The sequence below is a fragment of the Meles meles genome, chromosome 4 (genome assembly GCF_922984935.1).
Source record: "Meles meles chromosome 4, mMelMel3.1 paternal haplotype, whole genome shotgun sequence".
NCBI lineage: Eukaryota > Metazoa > Chordata > Mammalia > Carnivora > Mustelidae > Meles > Meles meles.
In genome coordinates, this window is record NC_060069.1 from 157,833,969 (window position 1) to 157,853,672 (window position 19,704).

At 45.3% G+C, this 19,704-nt stretch overlaps 1 protein-coding gene across 1 annotated transcript in view; it reads left to right on the forward strand.

Moving 5' to 3' along the window:
- The first annotated feature begins 1,853 nt into the window (after positions 1-1,853).
- KCNJ15 (potassium inwardly rectifying channel subfamily J member 15) overlaps positions 1,854-19,704 on the forward strand; it is a 40,529-nt gene continuing 22,678 nt past the window's right edge. The window contains exon 1 of the mRNA XM_046001434.1: positions 1,854-2,063. The gene's annotated coding sequence lies outside the window, so the exon portion shown is untranslated. The remainder of the gene's footprint in view (positions 2,064-19,704) is intronic.

Below are 19,704 nucleotides of genomic sequence, written 5' to 3' on the forward strand. Positions count from 1 at the left end.
CTCAAGGGACACGTAGTGAAAGGACAGTTGCAGTCACGCGCCAAGTGACACCGACAGAAATGACAAAGAGTCACGACAATTTATACAGTGCTAAGTGGGGGGAACCAGGTAACCAGTTGGGTCGGGGCCGTATGAGATGGGCGCTTGGACCCCCTGAAGAGGGGCCACTGAGCAAGTCCTGACTGGGATTGTCTGGGGGAATGAAGATCTGAGGGAGAGTGTTCCAGGCAATGGGACAGCCTGTGCAAACCACCCGGGCTAGGACGTGGTCAGGCCTTGAAGCTGGGTTTTCCCCTTCCTGTTATTTTGGACCCCTGTGTTTCCTTGTTTTATGTGGAGCTTTCATCACGTCCTCCTCTGATGGGCATCCGATTCCATGATCTGGAGTAAGAGCTCCAGCTTGAAGACCTCTGCACCCCGCATGTCTTCTTCCTTCTCTCTGGCCCTGAGTCCCCGGGGAGCCCCGCATCTTCTCCAAGGGGCCGCCCCGCTCTCACAGGCTGAAGAGGAGGCCCCTGCTCCCTAGGAAAGAGAAGGACAAAGGCTGATGCACCGTTCCCACTGTGCCCACTGGGAATCAGAAAAAAGGGCGTGATTCATGCCAAGACTTGGAGTCAAGGGAGGGGGTAGGATAAAGTAGGCAGTTTCACACTTTCCCCTTAAAAAGAAAGAAAGAAAGAAAGAAGAAAGTTCGAGCCCCTGGAAAGCAACAGCTGCGCCCAGGGTGAAGTGGAGAGAATGCACAGGCGTGTAGAACCAGCACTCGGGGGAGGGGAACTATCATTTGTTCCCCTCATTTGCTTCCCAACAAACAGATTGAGTTACCCCCTCTCCTCTCCAGCCTAAAGTGGCTGTAGAGCCCTGACCCTGCCTGGGAGCCTGTGTGGGGGACGCATGAATGTGTCATCAGCATTCTTGTGACAGACACCCTTGGTTTCCCTTGGTGCTGCCTTTGGACCAGTGCAGGGGATCTCGCTGCGGAAGGCACCTGTGAGAAAGCCGTCCTTCCTTCGGGGGCTTGCCAGGGTCCGCGTGCAATCTGGCCGCAGGAAGCCTGGCAACCTACCTGGGCCTTGGCGCGATGGCCACAAGCAATGGCTTGGTGTAGGGAAGACATACAGTTGTATTCCAGAAAGAAACTCTGCCTCCATTTCCAGAGACGGAGACCTCCCCTTAGACTTCTGCTTCAAAGATGAAAACTTGACCATTTCTCATAAAAGCGTGGACAATGGGCGCAAATGCTGGAAACCAGCTTCAATCCCAACTTCCACGATGCAAAAGAACCCAATTTTACCCATATCTATCTAACTTCTTTATGCTTTTTTTGGTCAGGAAAAACAGAGGCTATAGGGAGATTGAGCTAAAAACACAGAGTTTTTCTCTGTGACATTTTGCTCCTATATATTTCATATGTGTGTCATCTGTATGAGTTTTCTTTGCTTTCCTCAAGAAGCAGGGATTTTTGTCAACATTCATTTGCAGTGGGGAGAGGGAAGAGGAGGAGGGAACATGGGGTATAGGAGAGCTGGTTAGAAGAGATCATCTGGTTATTTATTTACGGTTTATTTAGGCAAAAGGGCCTTTGAAAAGGGCTTGATAAGAGTGGCCAAAGTTTCTTCAAAGATTAACTGGCTCTTTTCTTTAAAAGGACATTAGTTTTCTTTCCTACAGGTGTTCAGAGGGCTCAGGACTGGGTGTCCACTAGAATTTTTTGCTGGTCTGTAGATTTCCTTAAGGCATACTGCTGACATCATGGAGCCCTCTTTCCCTCTCCCTTTCTCCCCCTGCTTCTCCCCCTCCCTCCTCCCTCCTTGTCCCTCCTCCCTCTGCTCAATCTCTTCCAATCTCTTTCCTCCTCTCTTCAGTTCCTTCAGGTAAATCCTACTCAAACTTGTACCAACTTGTTTTTGACTGACAGCGAGCAGCGAGAGACTTTTCTTCACTTTGAGAGAACCTGAACGCTATCTTCCCCAAGACAACCTGCATCGACCGATCATTTCCTCGCCGGGTCATAGCTTCCCATCCAGGCAGGAGTCCAGTGCATCTGTCCCTGCAGGTAGGAGGTACGCGCCTCGGTCAACACCGTAGCACTCAGCCGGCTGGAGAGATTTCTGAAAAACTTTACTCCCAGGCAATGAGCGACTGGTGATTCTCTTAAAACTCACTTAAATCATTCAAAACTTCCAAGCTTATCTGGGGGAAATTTACAAGTGCTCTTTGCATGTGGAAAACGGGTTTTTTACTTAATGATGGGGGGGAAAGTGCTTTATTCTTGCCTGTGAAACAATATCCAGATGTTGTCTTGTTTGCTGTGGGTGTAAGTGATCTAGGTGGAGGGAAGGAATGACTCCGACTTCTCCTTGCAAGTGTTTTTCTCTCACAGTGTCTGTCAGAGAAAGTTTGTTACTGATTTTCAGTGATTATAGAGTTTGGGGTCTTTTTCTGGCAGTCAGTTTCCTTTGTCCCGGGAGAAGTCGGTGTAGGTTGCCTTAAGGCGAAACCTCACTGGAATATTTTAAAATCTGTTACCTATCCTAAGGAGAAAAAAAAGAAAAAAAAAGTTACGTAAGTTTTCCACGGTAGGTGGAAGGAAGGTAAACAATTCTGACTTTGGAAACATTATGAACCTTTGTTCACAACCTGTGGATAATGTGTCTTAGAACCTGTGTATGATTTCCTGTGAGTTTAGACGGCTCCCAGCTAAGAAATGTTCCTCTGGGTGGAATTTCCATGCTGCCTCCGTGAAGTTAGCTTTTTTTTTTTTTTTTTATCTCCCGTCTGCACTTCCGCATTTAGTCGCCTGAAGGAAACAAGAATTTGTCTTTCAATGAGGTGTTTCTTGATCTCCCAACTTCTGACCGTCACAGGTTAGGACACTGACAACAAATGCAATGTCCAACTCAGGAAAATTAAAGAGCAAAATGATTCGTCCCACTCCGTTCACACATGGAGGTTTATGTCTTCTGAATGGAAAATATTTTCATTCTTTTTTTTTTACCTGAAGAAATAATTTTGAAAACAAAACTGACAACTGATTTGTAAAGTCTTTTCTTTGAAATCCCCAAATCTCTCTCTCTCTCTCTCTCACACACACACACACACACACACATGCGCATGCACAATCGACTGTTATCCCAGATCTTACCCCCTTTTGTCCTCTCTCCTCAATGTTTAAACAACCCTGTAACGATCAACAACAGCCTTAGGTGAAAAATTCTCTCAATTCAAAGTTGTCCCAAGAATCCCAAGAAAAGCGTCAACTGCATCCACCACAGCGAGTTGAAACGCCATCCCTCTGTGGACCGGGTTGGGAGGCTCGCAGGGCAACGGAGTGAGCACTTCACCTCGGGCTCGGCTCCCTCCGCTGTTCCTTCCCTGGGTTGTGGGGGATTGTTATTTTTTTTTCCTTTGGTTTGGTTTTGATTTTTTAGCAGTTTTCCTACTTTTCTAGCTGAGAATAGAATCAATGACCATGCCCGGAGCCACCCAGAGGTCACATGACAAGTCTTCAGAAAAGGCTAGAAAGTAGAAGAGTTTATCCAGATCTGGTAATCACATCTCAGAAATGCTAATCAAATAACGGAGCTGACACGTCTTCGCTGAGCTAAGGAGATGCCTATGTACTTTGGGGGTTTGTGAGGAATAGACGTGGTTGAATGTTGTGATTCTGGTCGCTTAAGGAAAACACATTTTTAAAAAGCCCTCCCACCCTCTTACCACTCCTTCCTCCACCAAAAGTTGTGGTCACTTTACGGAAAGCGCTATTTCCCCAATTTCCTCTCCTCATGCTTAAACCCAGTGCAGACGGCTTGCTTTTTGGGGGGAAAGAGAGAGAGACCCTAGGCTTCCCATGCCAGCAGTCGTGAGAGCCAACAAAAACAGGTCTGTTGGCTTCTTGACACAGGGCTCAGTGCACTCCTGCTCTGCCCCGGTGTGGAGGAAATCTGGGAAGGGCTGCCCTTTCTTTTTCTGAGGGCTGTGTGTGTGTGTGTGTGTGTGTGTGTAATTATATACCTGAAAGACAGCAACATGGATGGTACAAGAAAAAACACCGATGTGTGGTACTGACCATGTAGAGGCAAACATTTTCAGATGTAATCAGCGAATGTCAAGCACTTGAAATACCCTTTCCTGCCTTACCCCCTCAGTTAGAGACTGAGCAACCCTCTTGACTTCCTCGCATGCCCCACATCAGAGTCCAGAGTCGTTCGTAGACTCTCTTTGCCTGTTGGTCGCATCGGAATCTTACAGCCAACACAGCAGTCCAGGGATGGAGCCGTAAGTGTGACAGGCACAGATGGCGAGCGCCTGCTCAGGACATATCAATCTCCCTAATCATTTCCCGCAGTCATTAATATATAAGTACTTCAGCGACCGTCTCTCTGCCGGCAACAATTTAAGCACTTCATGCTGGAGGAAATGGGGGTGTCTCCCAATGTGTTTTAATTCGTCTTTCAAGTCAGAGTAACTTTATTCCAAAAATAGTCCGGGAGTGCTGGCCAGAGTTATTGTTAGCTTATAGGCTTGCAAAGAAGAGGTTGTTGCATATTAGTGGGTAAATGCAGGAGACATATCAGGCCGTGGTTATCATCCATCCTTCCCTCTCCTCTGCCCTTTATTTTTGTCTCATAGAGCCCTGGGCTGTGGGGTTGTGGGTCCAGCTGGAGAATGGAGTGTGGCAGAGCTGGGAAGTGGGTAGCAGAGGAACAAAACAAACCAAACTGGGCCTTGCTCTGTGCCCCTCAAGGATGCAGTACCCTGGCAGGGGACAGATCTGACCCAACCCCCTGGCTCCTGGCTGTCATTCTGGCAGCTTTCCTGTGCTCGTTACAGGGAAGGGAAACTGTGTGGCCAGAAATGAGCAGCCCTGGGAATGCCAGACCTTTCTTCAACCAAAGAAAAAAAGGGTAGCCTCCTTCTTTCCTTTAAAGGGAGAAATGAGGGCACAGAATGAGAGAAAATAATGTAGAATGTAAAAGTTTTATTTTGTACGTGTTACTTGGTTGAGATGAAAGGGGAAAAACAAGCAAATCCTTGGGGAGCTTGGGTGGCTCAGTTGGTTAGGCGTCTGCCTTCGGCTCGGGTCATGATCCCAGGGTCTTGGGATTGAGCCCCACGTCAAGCTCTCTGCTCACCAGAGAATCGGCTGGTTAAGAGCCACCAGGGTCCATTAGCCACTCATGCTCCCATCTGTGTTTCTGGCTTCTCCCCCTGACCATGTCTCTGGATTACAGATCATTGTGGGGCCATGGGAATAAACAGGGGACTCAGAAGGGAACTCCAGCAGCATGGATCAAATTCTCAGCTGATTTGAGGACCTGGTAGTTAGGTTTGGGTTTTAATCTACATCCTATTTCAGATGAAGTTGCCCTAGTCTCAGGCTGATAACTGAGATTCTTGTGTTTTCTCCAGGACCTCACCAAAGTCTGATCAAGATCATATGGGGCTTGAAAAATATACAGCTGGGGGTGGGGAGCTCTTTAAGGAAAATGAATGCAAAATCATGACTAGAAAATTAGGTACAAGGTTTTGGAGAGGGCTGGTATGAGTATAAGTGAGGCTCCCTGAAGCTTGGTTTCATTACCTTCATGATAAATCCACTCTGTGTCATACGTAATAAAGGCCCAGTACTTGCCTTTTGAAGGAATGGTTGCATTCAGTTATGTAAATGTTAACTGATGGCTGCCCTCTGAGTAACTGGAAAGTGATAAGCGAAAATACCATCGTGCTTATACATATCTAATGATTGGTGATATATGGAAAATTGATCTGGGCGATATGTAGAATGTTTCTCATTTCACTGGCAGGTTGCCGTGAAATGTAGATCCTTGTGCTGTGGCCAAACCTTTAGGCCATAATTAGGCCCAAGGGCAAGATGCTATCAAAGTTCTGTTTTTCCTTCAGCAGACTGTGTGGGCATGGGAATTAATGGTGCACGTTTTCCATTTGAAAAGCCCTAACTCAAGTTAAAACCAGAAGAACCTCGTGCTAGTCCTGAGCCTAGAACCAAGCATGATATTAAAGGCATCGAGAATGTGCTTCTTTTCTAAGAGACTGGAGGGTTTGCCCCCATGAAATGTCCATGAAACATCCATGTGTCTGGCAAGGGACAGCCTCTTCCCTCCATTTCTGTTAACGGTGTTTCCAGGTCAGGCAGCAGGGTAACTACACCATTTCTCCATATGAATGTTTGCAAAATCCATGCCCACCAGGCCAGATAACGCTCTCACTTAGCAATGTTTATGCCAAATATGGTAGGATGGATATCTTGCTCCATCCTATGCCACTCTGTCAAAGAACAGAAGGTCAGCTCCCAAGTCTGGCTTTCTTACTTCCTGAGTTACCCTTTCCTCCTGCCTTTTGAGAACACATTGGAGAAGTTTATCCTTTGCTTTGAAGCATCACAAAACTTGACGTCACCTGTACTCTTCCTAAAAACCCAGCCCCACATACCTGCTAGAGACTGAAGAGAACTATGTGACCCTAGAGCACTTGGTTCCTTTGTCTAGAATTCTTCAAATACTAAGGAATGAGACCCTGCCCTGTCTTTATGTTTGCAAAAGTCCACGGAAAGAATTTATACATAAACAGATAATGAGCCACACCACAGACAGAAAAATATACGCAAGTGACAAATGCACAAGGCTGTGCCTTTAGCCTCGACACTGATAATGAGACTGTATGTGTATAGTCCAGTGTTCACAGCATCACCATACTGTGGTGCCTTATTTCCAACATCCTGTCTTTTTTAATGAATTTCAAATCCATAATTTCCACCCGAGGTCCATATTAAAGATGAAACATCCCCCCACTTTGCTATCTAAAGAGTGTCCAAAAAAAAATGCTGTCGTGGTAATGTGTCTGTTTGTTTGTTTGTTTTTTAATTTTATCTGTTCATTTGAGAGAGAGAGAGAGAACACAAGTGGCAGGAGGAGGGTCAATGGGAGATGTAGGCTCCCCACTGAGCAGAGAGCCTGACACAGGGTGCCAGGACCCCAGGATCATGAACCCGAGTGGAAGACAGATGTTTAACTGACTGAGCCACCCAGGTGCCCTTGATGTTGGTCTTAACAACATTCCTTAGGAAAGGAGCTGGGTATTATGTCCTGTGGCTTGATTTTGTCAATGAGAACACTGGGATAATCCGATCAAGAAATACTCAGTGTCCAGTTTCTGACACCACAACCCACCTGGCCTGTATGAGCAGAATAAGTGGCTTCTCAAAGGTGGCCAAAGCTGCCTTGGGAGGTAAGGGGAGGTGAGGACACCACTCCAGCCCTCCATGATTCCATCTCTGGGAACTGGGAGAGACTTGTTAGGTACATCTTCCTGGCTCAGGGGTCTGGGGGCAGGAGTGGTTCCCCTACCCGAAAAGCTGGAGGAGGTCTCCTAAAGCATCATCTACCCTGGGAAGTTCTGCCGGCAAACAAAGAGACCTGAACGGGATTCTGTGTCGCTCTCGCCCTGCCAAAAACTACAGCAGCTTGTACTTAGATAGGAATCTATCAAGTCTGTAGCTCTCACTTCGCCTTTGCAGTCCTCATCAGGGTGTGAAAACTCTGCCAGATGTCACGGCAGAGGCATCCTTTAACTTTGAGTCCCAAGTCATAAACCATGTTGGGCTACAGAACTGCCTCCCACTTCCTCCTACTTCCTTACCACCACTATTCATTCCTCTGACTAATATCTTGTGGACCCCCACGGGGGACACCTTCCCAGGCTACGATTGGTATGGGGTGGCAAGGTGTCCTGTGTTCCGAGAAAGAACATGTTGTGATGTTCACATGCTCCTTGGCTGCGAGTTGTACCTTTGGGACCCGAGCTGTCCCCAGGGATGACTGGCCTACTTTTCGGGACTGCATGACTACAGGTAGTCAGCCTCTAAGTATGTGCTTACCCTTCTCCTCTTTGTTTCTCTACCTCCATCTGACTCCCTCGGGATTTACATGGCTTTTCAAAGGCACATCCACATGCCCTCACACAAATACAACATGATGTAAAAGTAGATGAGAATGAAAAATACAGGCAAGCCTCGAAGAGGTAATTTGATTAAATCATCTGATTGCTTTTTATGGGTTTGGGGCAGGGGGTGGGAGGTTGGGGAACCAGGTGGTGAGTATTATGGAGGGCATGTATTGCATGGAGCACTGGGTGTGGTGCAAAAACAATGAATACTGTTATGCTGAAAAGAAATTTTAAAAAAGTGAAAAAAACAAAAACAAAAACAAAAAAACAAAAAACTACATGTACGCAGCCCACAGCCACAGAATCTTGTTTGTGACTTCAGAATTAAATGTGAGTTGTAAATACACTTCCTATTTGAACCTGGGGGTCAGTGAGGCCCTTGCTCTGTCTAGTCTTATCATGCACCACATTTTATCATTCCTTTGAAAGATCATCTCCATTCTCCCTCTTGGGATTTTGTTTTCCCTCACTATGTCTATAAATTAATTGTCTGTAAGCGAGGGGATGAATGTCCTCCACTGGCTTAGATGCAGGTCTGGCGCGAGCACCAGGAAGCCATCTATGACCCACCACACCTGGGCTAGGGGCCCTGTGTAGGTGTCCCTCCCCTCCCCGCACTAGCTGGTTCATCCCGCTTGGCCCCACATTACAAGATCCCATCGACTTGTCTCTTTTGCCTACTGAAGTGGGAGTCCACGGTGATGGAGATTTTACCTGATTCTTCCGCGACACTCCCAGAGCTTGACCCCAACAGTCCCTCAGGTGAAGCTGTAGAATCAACGCCCATTGACATGCAGATAGGGTTTTGCTATAATTACATCTTCAGTTGAACCGTGACCTGCATTTATGCCAACGGAGAACTTTTATCCCAAGTGTTTTAAAGATACATATATCTGAAAACTACGAACTGGTGCATTTTTTTTTCCCTTGTTGAACATTACACAGTGATGGATTGACTGCTAGAGTTGTTTAAGTGAGGTTATTATGGAAGGGAGACATATTTTTAGGAGTTTCTACGGGGCAAACTGAGCCTACAACAAAGTAGTCGAGTAAACCATACACGGAAAATAGGCGTCATGCAAAATATTTAGGAAAGAAGGAAATTGAAATAAAACTCCATAGTTTTAGCATGGGAGTGAGGACTGAAAGTCTGATCTGAAGGATGAAAACAAGGGAAAGAAAGAAGAGGAGGAATTTGCTGGGGAAGAAGAGGGTGATTTTTATCCCCAGTTTGGCCAATCCAGGGCATCAGGCCCTAACGTCACATTATTCAAGTCACCCTCAAGGGCTCTGTTTTGATCTGTGTTAGCCTACCTAGGGCAATACAGGCATTTGGCTCCAAATGTGTTTTAAATTTTAAGTTGAGGAGAGTTTCGTAAGATTTCCCATTTTAAGGATGAAATATTCTAGGACTAAAACTTACAAGAACCACCTTTCTGGGATCATCATCAAATGCATCTCACTCTGACTGGGAGCAGTCTACGCCAACACACAGTGTTTCAGAGTCGAAGGCTGTGTGAGTGTATCTATATTCAAAAATAAATTTTTAAATGGTGGATATATTAGCTTGTCTAGTCCAGTCTCCTGGGGATGTTCTATAAACTATGCTTTTTGTAGAACGCTTCATTTAGTTTTCAATAGCTGAAGAAATGGTCTATGACATACTAGCTCTAAAGTGGGTGGAAATGCATATTTCATGAGTTTTTAATCAAATCTGATCAGGATTTTGGATAGTTAGGCTCCAGCCCCAGTCCCCTTGACCCACCATGTGTGTGCGGGCAGCTTGCTCAGCAGGAGGCTGGATGGCCAAGGGAGAAGACTCAGTCCTTAGTCTCAAGGAGCCCCAGTCTGCTTCTGTGAGGATGTGTGGGTGAGAAAGAGGTGGAGGAATAATAAAAACCACTCTAAGAGCAGAACATCTGTGGTGCCAGGCAGAACACGGGAACTGCTGGAGGAGCCATTCCAAACAGCTGGAGACAGTCAAGAGAGAAGACCAGATAGTTTGGGACCGTCAGGAAAGCCCTGGGACATTCCAGAGAGCACTGGAGAATGAACGGGACTTTGAGAGTCAGAATGGGAGGAGAAGCCATCAGAGTTAGAGAATGGCAGGTGCACCAGGGAGAGAAGGAGGCTCAGTGCTGGCAGTAGTCAAGGTGATGATGCTGAGTGCTCACAGAAGGCTATCTTGATTATAGAACTGCTTTAATTTTAACAACAACTGTCCATCCTATCCAGTAGACTTTGTTATGAACATTGTTTTCAAGAGGAAAGCAGGGCTCAGAGGTTATGTAACTTGCTTCAGAAGAGGTTATGTAACTCACTTCAGAAGAGGTGAAGCCATCTTTGAAGCAAGGTCATTGGCCTCAAGAGACAACGCCCTTCAAGGTTGAGCCTCTGGAGATGAGACTCAAGGGCCGACTGGCTGCCAAGGACTGTTTCGGGTTCAGTTTGGTAAGCAGTGGGGAGTCAATGAAAGCTTTGGTTTTGGGGCTCTGAGCTACACTTTAGGAAACCCGTCTGGCAGTGAAGGCCATGTGACTTGCCAGGAGGTTGTTTTGAGAGGCCAGTAAAAGACATGAAGACCTGGAGACCAGAGTGACAGCAGAAAAGGAAAGGAAGGTACTTGTAAGGTACATTAGAAGGCAGAATCTCTAAGCTTGCACTAGATTAGGCAGGAGAGAAGGATTTTACAGACAGGTGGTGGAATGAGGATGCCATTGTTTGGAACCAAAAGTCAAGGGAAGTAACCTAATTCAGGGAGAATGAAAAATATTTCTGTTCGGGACAAGTCAGCTCTGGGCACTTCTCTGGGAAAGGTATCCCAGAAGATGTTGGAAACACAGAGTGGATCTCAGAAGAAGAGCTGTTGGTCAGCAGCAGTTAACGTGATGGAACCAGGCATGGTCGGGAGGGCTAGGTGGAGGACACAAGAGACAGTATAAAGAGAAATAAAGGTGGATGAGCATAGGACCTTGGGGAAAAAAACTAGTGGGGGCCTGGGGTAGAGAAGAGGGAAAGTCTACCATGCACAAAGAGAATGAATCATCAGAGAAGCAGATAGAGGACTGAAGGAGCAACCGACAGTAGGAACTTTCTAGAGACGCTCTTGCTGACACCCTCTTGACTCATTTATCATAGCAGGTGAGAAGCAGGTTTGGAAGTTGAGGGAAGGAAGCTGCTGGTGGTCTGACGGTGCCAAAAATTAAAGATGGTGGAGAGGGCTTGGTGGCTTCTTCCCAACTCACACCGCAGATGAAAAAATAGAAGATTGAGAGATTTCATTTGGCTGGCAAATCAGAGTCCTCCGAGGCCTGAAGGATGGCTCCTTCCGAGCCCATTGATAGTGAGTTTCTTTCCCTCCATGCCCCTTCTAAGGGTGGCTAGCCCATTCCCCTTCCTCCTGAAACTCAACCAAGTGAGTCAATAAATTCACCTCTATCTTGATTTAAAAGTATAGGCTTAGTGTGGAGGGGAGCTTACATGTGTTCCTGAAGGAATATTCTAGAAACTCAGGCCCTTTCACACCTGGGTGGATACCTGCTTTTTGCAAGTTACAGGCTTCAGTTCTCCTGAGACATTCTGGATAAATGACAAGCCCATTCTTGACTGTGTTTCCAGTAAAAAGGGAAAGATAATGCAGTGTCCAAATTTGCTAATTACTGCAGTGATTAAAGCAAGACTTTTCAAGTTTATTCTTTCATAAGATCAGTGACCTTTTGAACACAAGCAGGATCTGACAAAGACAGTCCTAACGAGGGAAAAAGAATGAGTAAGCAATGCCAGTTCCCTCAGAACAATTAGCTGCTGTTGGCATCGGACCTATAGCTTGAAGTTTGTTTTGCTGGGACTACCTTCTGGTTTCTTGGTGCTGTGCTGTGATTCAACAAAAGTTCAGCAAAACATAAAGAGCTTGTGAGAAGAGAATTAAAAGAATGGAAACTTTCATTTTCTTAGCAAAAGTCAGGGGGCTAATACTTTGGAAACTTCTGAATAGGAGAACAAACATATACGACAAGAGTTCTGAAAGCCCCAACAGAAACAGAAGAGGAGCGAGAACAAGCCCCTGGCAGGTAGTGTTAAGAGAGGCAGGCTGATCTCATGACAAGGGACTTTGTACTTTGGAAACCGACATTCTTAGATGTGAATTCTGGGCATGCAGACTCCCAGCCACGGAGCTCTTGGGTAAGGCACACTGATGTTCTGAGCCTCCGTGTCTTTGCACAGTTGGGGGCACATGGGAAACCATCAATCAAACATGCTGTTTCCTTCTGCTTCCATTCAAGGTTCTTGCTCCCCATGTGGACTCCTCAGCATCCTAACACCCCCCCACCCCGCCCCAGCCTAAGGTGAATACAGGATTTTCCTTAAAGTGGCTAGAGAGGAAATGTGTAGATTTGGAGGCAACAGTCCTAGATTGGAGAGCTGCGTGATCTTTCACCCGTTATCTAACTTCTCAGTCTCTCATCTGTAGACTTGGGGCAGTTCTTGGGGGAGTTAAATGAGATGCTTTTTGTGAAAATGTTGGGAAGTCTCTTCTGTCCTCTAGGAATCAATAGGTAACAAGCATTCTCCAAATGACCAGAACAAGCTTACTTTCCTCCCCAGGGACTTAATTCCCTGTTTATACAATCCTGTTTTTTAAAAACTGACTTTATAAAGGAACTCAGAATCCAGAAGACTGGATTCCAGACTCAGAATCCAGAGTCTAGGTCACCACCTTTAAAAAATCTTCAAACAGGGTGCCTGGGTGGCTCAGTGGGTTAAGCTGCTGCCTTCAGCTCAGGTCATGATCTCAGGGTCCTGGGATCGAGTCCCACATCAGGCTCTCTGCTCGGCGGGGAGCCTGCTTCTCTCTCTCTCTGCCTGCCTCTCTGCCTACTTGTGATCTCTCTCTGTCAAATAAATAAAATCTTAAAAAAAAAAAATCTTCAAACAGATTTTTTAAAATTATTCTTTTACTTATGAAAAGGTTTATACTCCTATAGCTACTCAAACTTGGATGAACAAGATTTAGATTTGGCAGAAGCTGATTTACTGGGTTGTTCTCAATGCAAATTCAATCAGAAATTATCCTTGTAATTATTTTTTGACATCCTTCTTTTTTTAATATCAAAAACACATAGAAACATTAAAAAGGTAACTTTCTGCTAGGTTGTAGGAGGAGAGGAGAGTGACAAAGAGAAATACTGTGAACTTGGCATACAAATGAACCATGCTCTGGAATTCGGGTGGGTCTAGGAAAAAGTACAGACTTCAGTGGAAAACATACATGGGTGTGTGAGAAATCCCTGTAAACTATAAATTGAGTACATACTGCACAGGCTTGTATGGAAAGAAACCACAGTGCTCTCTAAAATCAGGGAAAAGGAGACAGAGAGGAAGTTTGGCCCCAAAACACCAGGTGTCCCTGAGACTCGGGGACGTTGGCAGCTAGGAGCGGTCCTGCTTGCAGTCGTGGAACCTGACTGTCATAAGTGTTGAATGCGTATCTGTGAACCAGCACTCTCCGTCACTGAGCTCAGGTTCACACACTCCTTCCTCTCCCCTCTCCTCCTCAAGTTCCCCTGTCCAGTTGTTCTGGATTCGTCCTCACCTTATTGCCTTTGCCTGCGTGGTCTCGTTCCTCAAAGGTGTTCGTCTTCGCTTATTCCCCCAGTCTCGTTATCCACCTCCAACACCCTTCCTTCAAGGCCCATTCAGCTCGGCTTTCCTTTCCACGGAGTCTCCCCGCACCCAGACTCCCCAAAGTTCCTTTACTCTGGGCAGAACCAGACCTAGAATATGTCTGCGACACCAAGACCTCTTCATAAATTGGGTCCCTGAGTGTGTATTGGTTTAGTGCAGGCGTCACCCCTCCACGCCAATCAGATGGCAAGCCCCTTTCGCAGGGGGGCTGTCACATTTGACCAAGTGACAACCAGCTACCCTCCTCAGAGTCCTGCTTTGCACCCTGCGTTTGTGTGATCCTAGTCTGTTACAAGCCAGCTTTTGCATCTCCCTTTTCTGAAAGGAGGATGCTGAAAAGAATCAGGGAGACTGGATCCTTGTCCGAAGCACTAGCCCAAGTACCTTCCACGGGGCCTTTTCCCTTGTCCTCAAGATGCACCCAGCAGATGGCCTCAGCACAAGCTTTCAGACGTTGCAGACTTGCCCCCCACTGTCGTGTCGGAAGACCTGAGATGTGAACCCAAGTCTGTCTGGCTCCAGCCCTGTGCCTTTCCACGATATCATGTTGTTCCCTATCACTAAAGTGCTCAAGACAAAGCTGGAGATGGAATGACATTCGGTGAATATGCGGTGATTCATCCAGTTTTGTCAAAATCAAGGGAAGATGACAAAAATCTATAAATTGGACCAGAGCGTGTGTGTATGTGTGTGAGTGTGTGTGTGTATGTGTGTGTACAGAGAGAGAGGACAGGTTTAACACAGGTGAACCGTTCCTACTGTCCCTCAACTGTTGAAGTCTGTCAGCAGCCCCTTCTCTGACCTGTCATTCCTAAGGGCGGTCCTATAAGGAAAACCCCTGAGGACTAAGCCAACAGCATCACAGCGTTCTAGTCAAAAAGTAGGGAGCCTGTGTGCCGCACTTCTCTCACTATATAGTCATCCACGCCCCCGCTGCGTGCCCGGTCATCATTATTCCATGCAGATAGTCCACATCCTGTCCAGAGGTCACTATGGGAGCAGACTGGCAGGGAAGAAACCTCAGTGGAAACACATATGGAGATCATGGAAAACGAAGGTGCATGAGGTCCATCCAATGTCTGGGAGTGTGTACCATTTGCTTATCATAATTATCCACCACAAGGGGTCGCGTGCTAGCCTGCTGATCTTTTTGTTTGTTTGTTTTTGTTTTTTACTGGAAAAAAAAAACTATCTCTATTCAGAAATGTCAATCATTTATGTGGAAAATCCTATGGAAGAAAAAAAAGGCTATTAAAATTACTAAGTGAAAAAAAATTACTAAGTGAGTTTGGCAAGGTTGTGGATAAGATAGACATAGAAAAAAATCACTTTTAGGGGCACCTGAGTGGCACAGTCTGTTAAGTGTTTCCCTCTGGCTCAGGCGATGATCCTGGAATCCTGGGATTGAGCCCCCACATCAGGCTCCCCTCTCAGTGGGGAGTCTGCACACACTCTTTCTCTCTCAAATAAATAATTTTTTTTAATTTTTAAATTTTTAAAAGATTTTTATTTATTCATTTGAGGGAGAGAGACAGAGAGAGCACAAGCAGGAGGAGACAGAGAAGCAGACTCCCCACTGAGCTAGGAACCTGATGTGGGGCTTGATCCCAGGACCTGGAGATTATGACCTGAGTCAAAGGCAGACGCCCAACCATCTGAGCCACTCAGATGCCCCTAAATAATATATTTTTTAAAAATCATTTTTATTCCTATATTCCAGCAACAATCAGAAATTAAAATTGAAAAAAATACCATTTATAATAACATAAACACAAAAAATATTTTGGAGATAAATCTTAGCCTGGTTTTAAAAACAAACCACAAAACCTGTGACCTAGCCCCAGGACCAGGCTCCTGACAGAGTGTGAGGCCCATGACAGCTATAAGAGTTACTAAAATATGATTCTTTTTTTGTTTTGTTTTAAATTGTATTTATTTTTTGAGAGAAAGAGAGAGAGAGCACAAGTAGGGGGAGTAGGGGCAGGCGGGGGGAAGCAGTCTCTCGGCTGAGCAGAGAACCCAACATGGGGCTCCATCCCAGGACCCTGAGATCATGACCTGGCAGAAGGCAGACGCTTAACTGACTGAGCCACCCAGGCGTCCCCTAAAATGTGATACTCGGTCAGATAATTTTCCAAGGTTCCAGTGTCCCCCACCACCCACCCAGTACCTATGAAGAATGAGAAAATGCCGTACTGCCTTTCACATGGTTGTTCTATTTGGCAGTTCTGTTGCCAAATAACTTAAAAAAAATCAGATACAGTTACCTTTTTTGACAAAGGGACGGTCACTTACTCATAAGAACCAAAGTCCTGTGCTGGGAGTCCTGGTGGCCCAAGAGCCCTCCTGTTGATCCACCATGGAAGTGGGTGAGGACTGCTCGAACGCCCAGCTTCTGCCTACTGGGGTAGAGGGCTGGTTCCCACCCATTCTCTCAGCTATCACGTGAGCATGGAGCCCAAGGTTTGGACTGTACACACTCTCCCGGAAGCCCAGCATTATTTCCTGCAGAGCCAGGTCCCGACATTACCACCCTGGATCCCTGGGACATTCAGCTGAGCTGGGCTCCAGCACCTGGACTCGAGGTAAGACCCCCAGAGTGCTTCCTGCTGCTTACCCAGGGTGGTACAGAGAAAGGGAAAAATAAAACACCCAAACCTCAAAAGACCAGGGAATTTCTGGAAGGTCCAACCAAAACGATTCAGCTTGACCTCAGGCATGATTTTTTCCCTCCTCTCTGTTCTATTTCATTTCCACTAGTATGAATCTTACTGATTTGAAGAAAACTTCCACTTTTGAAATGTCTGGTGCTTGGCTATGTGTTAGCACTCTAAGCTATGAGTAAGCTATAGCTACTCTATGTGTAAGCACTCTATGACATTGCAAATAAAATACAGCATTAAATTTGTTAGGAAAGAGAGTGAATAATACTTGTACCCTATACTGTAAAGACTGAAATCCCAATTTATTTGCTTAAACAAAAGTTTTGGGTATAAAACTGTTAGCAATGCATCAGGCATGCTACTAAAAATAGCAATTAGCTCTTAATTCAGATTAAATTTACAAATAAATAACTTGCAGAATCAGTGCTTGGTTTTGAGCCCTAAAGTTCTTGATCTCAGTAACAGTATATGACGAATGCAGCTGTGTGAACAGGCAAACATCCTTAGGTTTATTTCTTTCAGTATCACGTATCATATTATCCACAAATTGCATTGCATGTGAAAAGTGATGATATTCAAAATATTAAATGACAGTGGCTAGCTAGTAGCCTAGTTAGCCTTACTGATTGTATAGGTGATTACATTTTACGTTGGGTTTTTAGGACCTACTTAAGGCCTGAATAGCTCTTATTCACAATTTCTGGAAGTGAGAAAGAGCCTACATACATTGCCATAAATTCATCTTTTCTCTGAGATAACACATGTTCTCATATGTGTATAACTTTATTTAATATCCTTAGCTATTCATTCTAATACTTGAAAAGCTCCTTTTCTTTTCTTTCTTTTCCTTTCTTCCTTCCTTCCGCCTCCCTTCATTCCTCTCCTTCCTTTTTTCCCTCCTCTCTTCCTTTCTTTCTTGGTATCCTTTAAACAGTGTCTCCCTCTTTCAGCCAACATTAACAAAATGATTTCCTCAGCTTGCAAATATGAGAACCTATTCATCTCTAATAGTTTTCTTGTTAGTCTGTTCCAATGTCCTATCAATAACCTGTCAATTATCCATAACACCTGACATCTTTCCCACCAGAATTTAGGTTGTGTATTTTCAAGGGTCAATTTGTTTGTAAAACCAGGATGGCCCATAAGACCAAGGGCTCAGTTAGCCCATGGCTGGGTTAGCCCTGCAGTTGCACCATTGAGCACCAACAGTCACACACCCAGTGTACATGCTGAAGAAGTAAGTGAGTTTCAGAACTTCGCGTGTGCTCTGATACTCACCGCTGCCCATGCCAAAGAGAGCTTGGAGGCCATTTCATCCGACCCTCTCATTTTACAGATGAGGAAAACGGGCCTAATTGATAGCTGGTGATACTAAATTACAGCCCTTCTAAAACTCAATAGCAGAGCTAGTAGGCTTCTTAATGTGCTCGATTACCGTATGGATCCCACGAGCTGATGAGTGTGCTGTGACCTTGAGCATTTACATTCTGTGGTTTTCAGATGTTTATGTTTCTAATGTGGTATTTGTAATCCCAAGGCCCGGTAAACTTTTACCATGGAGACCTTGCCAGTCCCCGATTCTGGGCACCTCCCCTCTTCCATACTCAGCCAGGGCTCCCAGGATGCACAGCGTCTGCAAAGTCACAGCAGGTGCAGCCGAGAGACCAGGTCCTGTGTGAGGGGTTCCTCGACCCTGCGGCTGTTTGAATTCTTTCTTCATCTCTTCTCTCCTCTCCTGGCTTCTCGGGAAGCAGCCCAGATCCTTCCACATCTTCATCCCTGCTCATCTTACTCCAAAGGACCGTACTATCATTCCCTGGACTAAGAGCAGAGTCCATCAAGTTTCATCCTCTATTGCTTAATATTTTCCTACAGCTTTTCCTATTTCTCTTCCCCTTCCCCTCAACTGGAACATAGGCTTCATGAGAATAAGCATTTTGTTGGTACACTGGTATCCCATGTGTCTGGAATAGTCTGGAAAATAGTAGGTGCTCAATAAATACATGTGTCGTGGGTATGACATTTCCTCTTTCTCTCCTGTCTTTGGGAAATAGGTGTTCCCTCCTTTCTAAGACTTAACTTCTCAGAGGGTCAGTGTCTCCTGTCCACCCTCAAATCCTTGACCTCTAGATCATGTTCTCTTTCCTGAAATATTGTTTTCTTAGTTGTCTACTCTGATGAACATACATGGCTGTCCAACCATCTGGCTGCCCTTTCTCCAGCTGCTTTGCTGGAAAGTCCCCTCTCCTTCTCCTCAATGCAGTCAGTCTCCAAGATTATGCCCTCATCTTCCTTCTGCTTTTGGTATTTTTCTTTTCTATAGATCTCATTAACTCATGTGGTTAACTTCTGTTCCTTGTGCATTGATTTCCAAGACTTCATCACCAGCCCCAAATTTATTTCCTAGAGAGGAGCACCTCAATGCAAACATGATGTGAGCCAACCTCACAATGTTGCTTTCAATGCTCTCTGCTTTCATGTAAGTCTTCCTCTTCCTCCAGAGACCAAACCCCAGAGACCCATCAGCTCCGGTTCCCTTGCCACCACTCACATCTAATAGTTATGTTGGTTTCAGCTGTTAGTAAGCCAAAGTGGTGATGCCCTTGAGTTCATGCATTGCTTGGTGAATTTAATAGCATCCTGAATAATCTCTCTACAGTTGCTTTCCCCATCTCCACAAGTCTTGCTACATGAACCTGACTCCTTTATACCTGTTGAAACTCTTCAGTTTGATCTTCAAGGCCTTTTAAAATCTACTGCCAGGATAGCTTTTAATCTGTCCTCCTACTAACTTTCTTGAGGTACCAAAATGATTCTCAACCCTCAATACCCGTAGAAGCAAATAGAGAATTTTGGAAAAAGTACCAAAACTGAGGCTCCAAGTAATATGTCCCTCTTTTCCCTCCTCCTAATGACAGATTCTGATTCAATGGGTATGTGGGGAAGCCAAGGTATCAGGGCACTTAAAGATTTCCCCAGAGGTTTCTTATATGTAGCCACAGTTGAGAATTATTGATATATCCTATGATCCAATCAAATGAATGTACTCAGTAAAGTACTTCGCCACCATATCATGCTTTTGCCTGGGAAATTCCCCTCAAAGAGAATTCTCTTTCTTCTATTTCCTCTTCCTGTAGAAAATGCATGAACCCTTCTGTGATTCTTTCAGTTGGAAAGAATCAATGCTTTCCTGGATGTTTTTGTATCTTTCTACATGTTACATTCATTCATGTCAACTGGGAAGAGGCTGAGTTAGGTAAGGACAATATACAGTATTGGAGTAAGACAAAGTCCCTGTCTTCATGCAACTCACAGTCTTGTACGATAGGAGAAACACATGAGCCAGTAAATAACATAAGTTTTATGACAGAAGTCTATAATGTCCACAAGA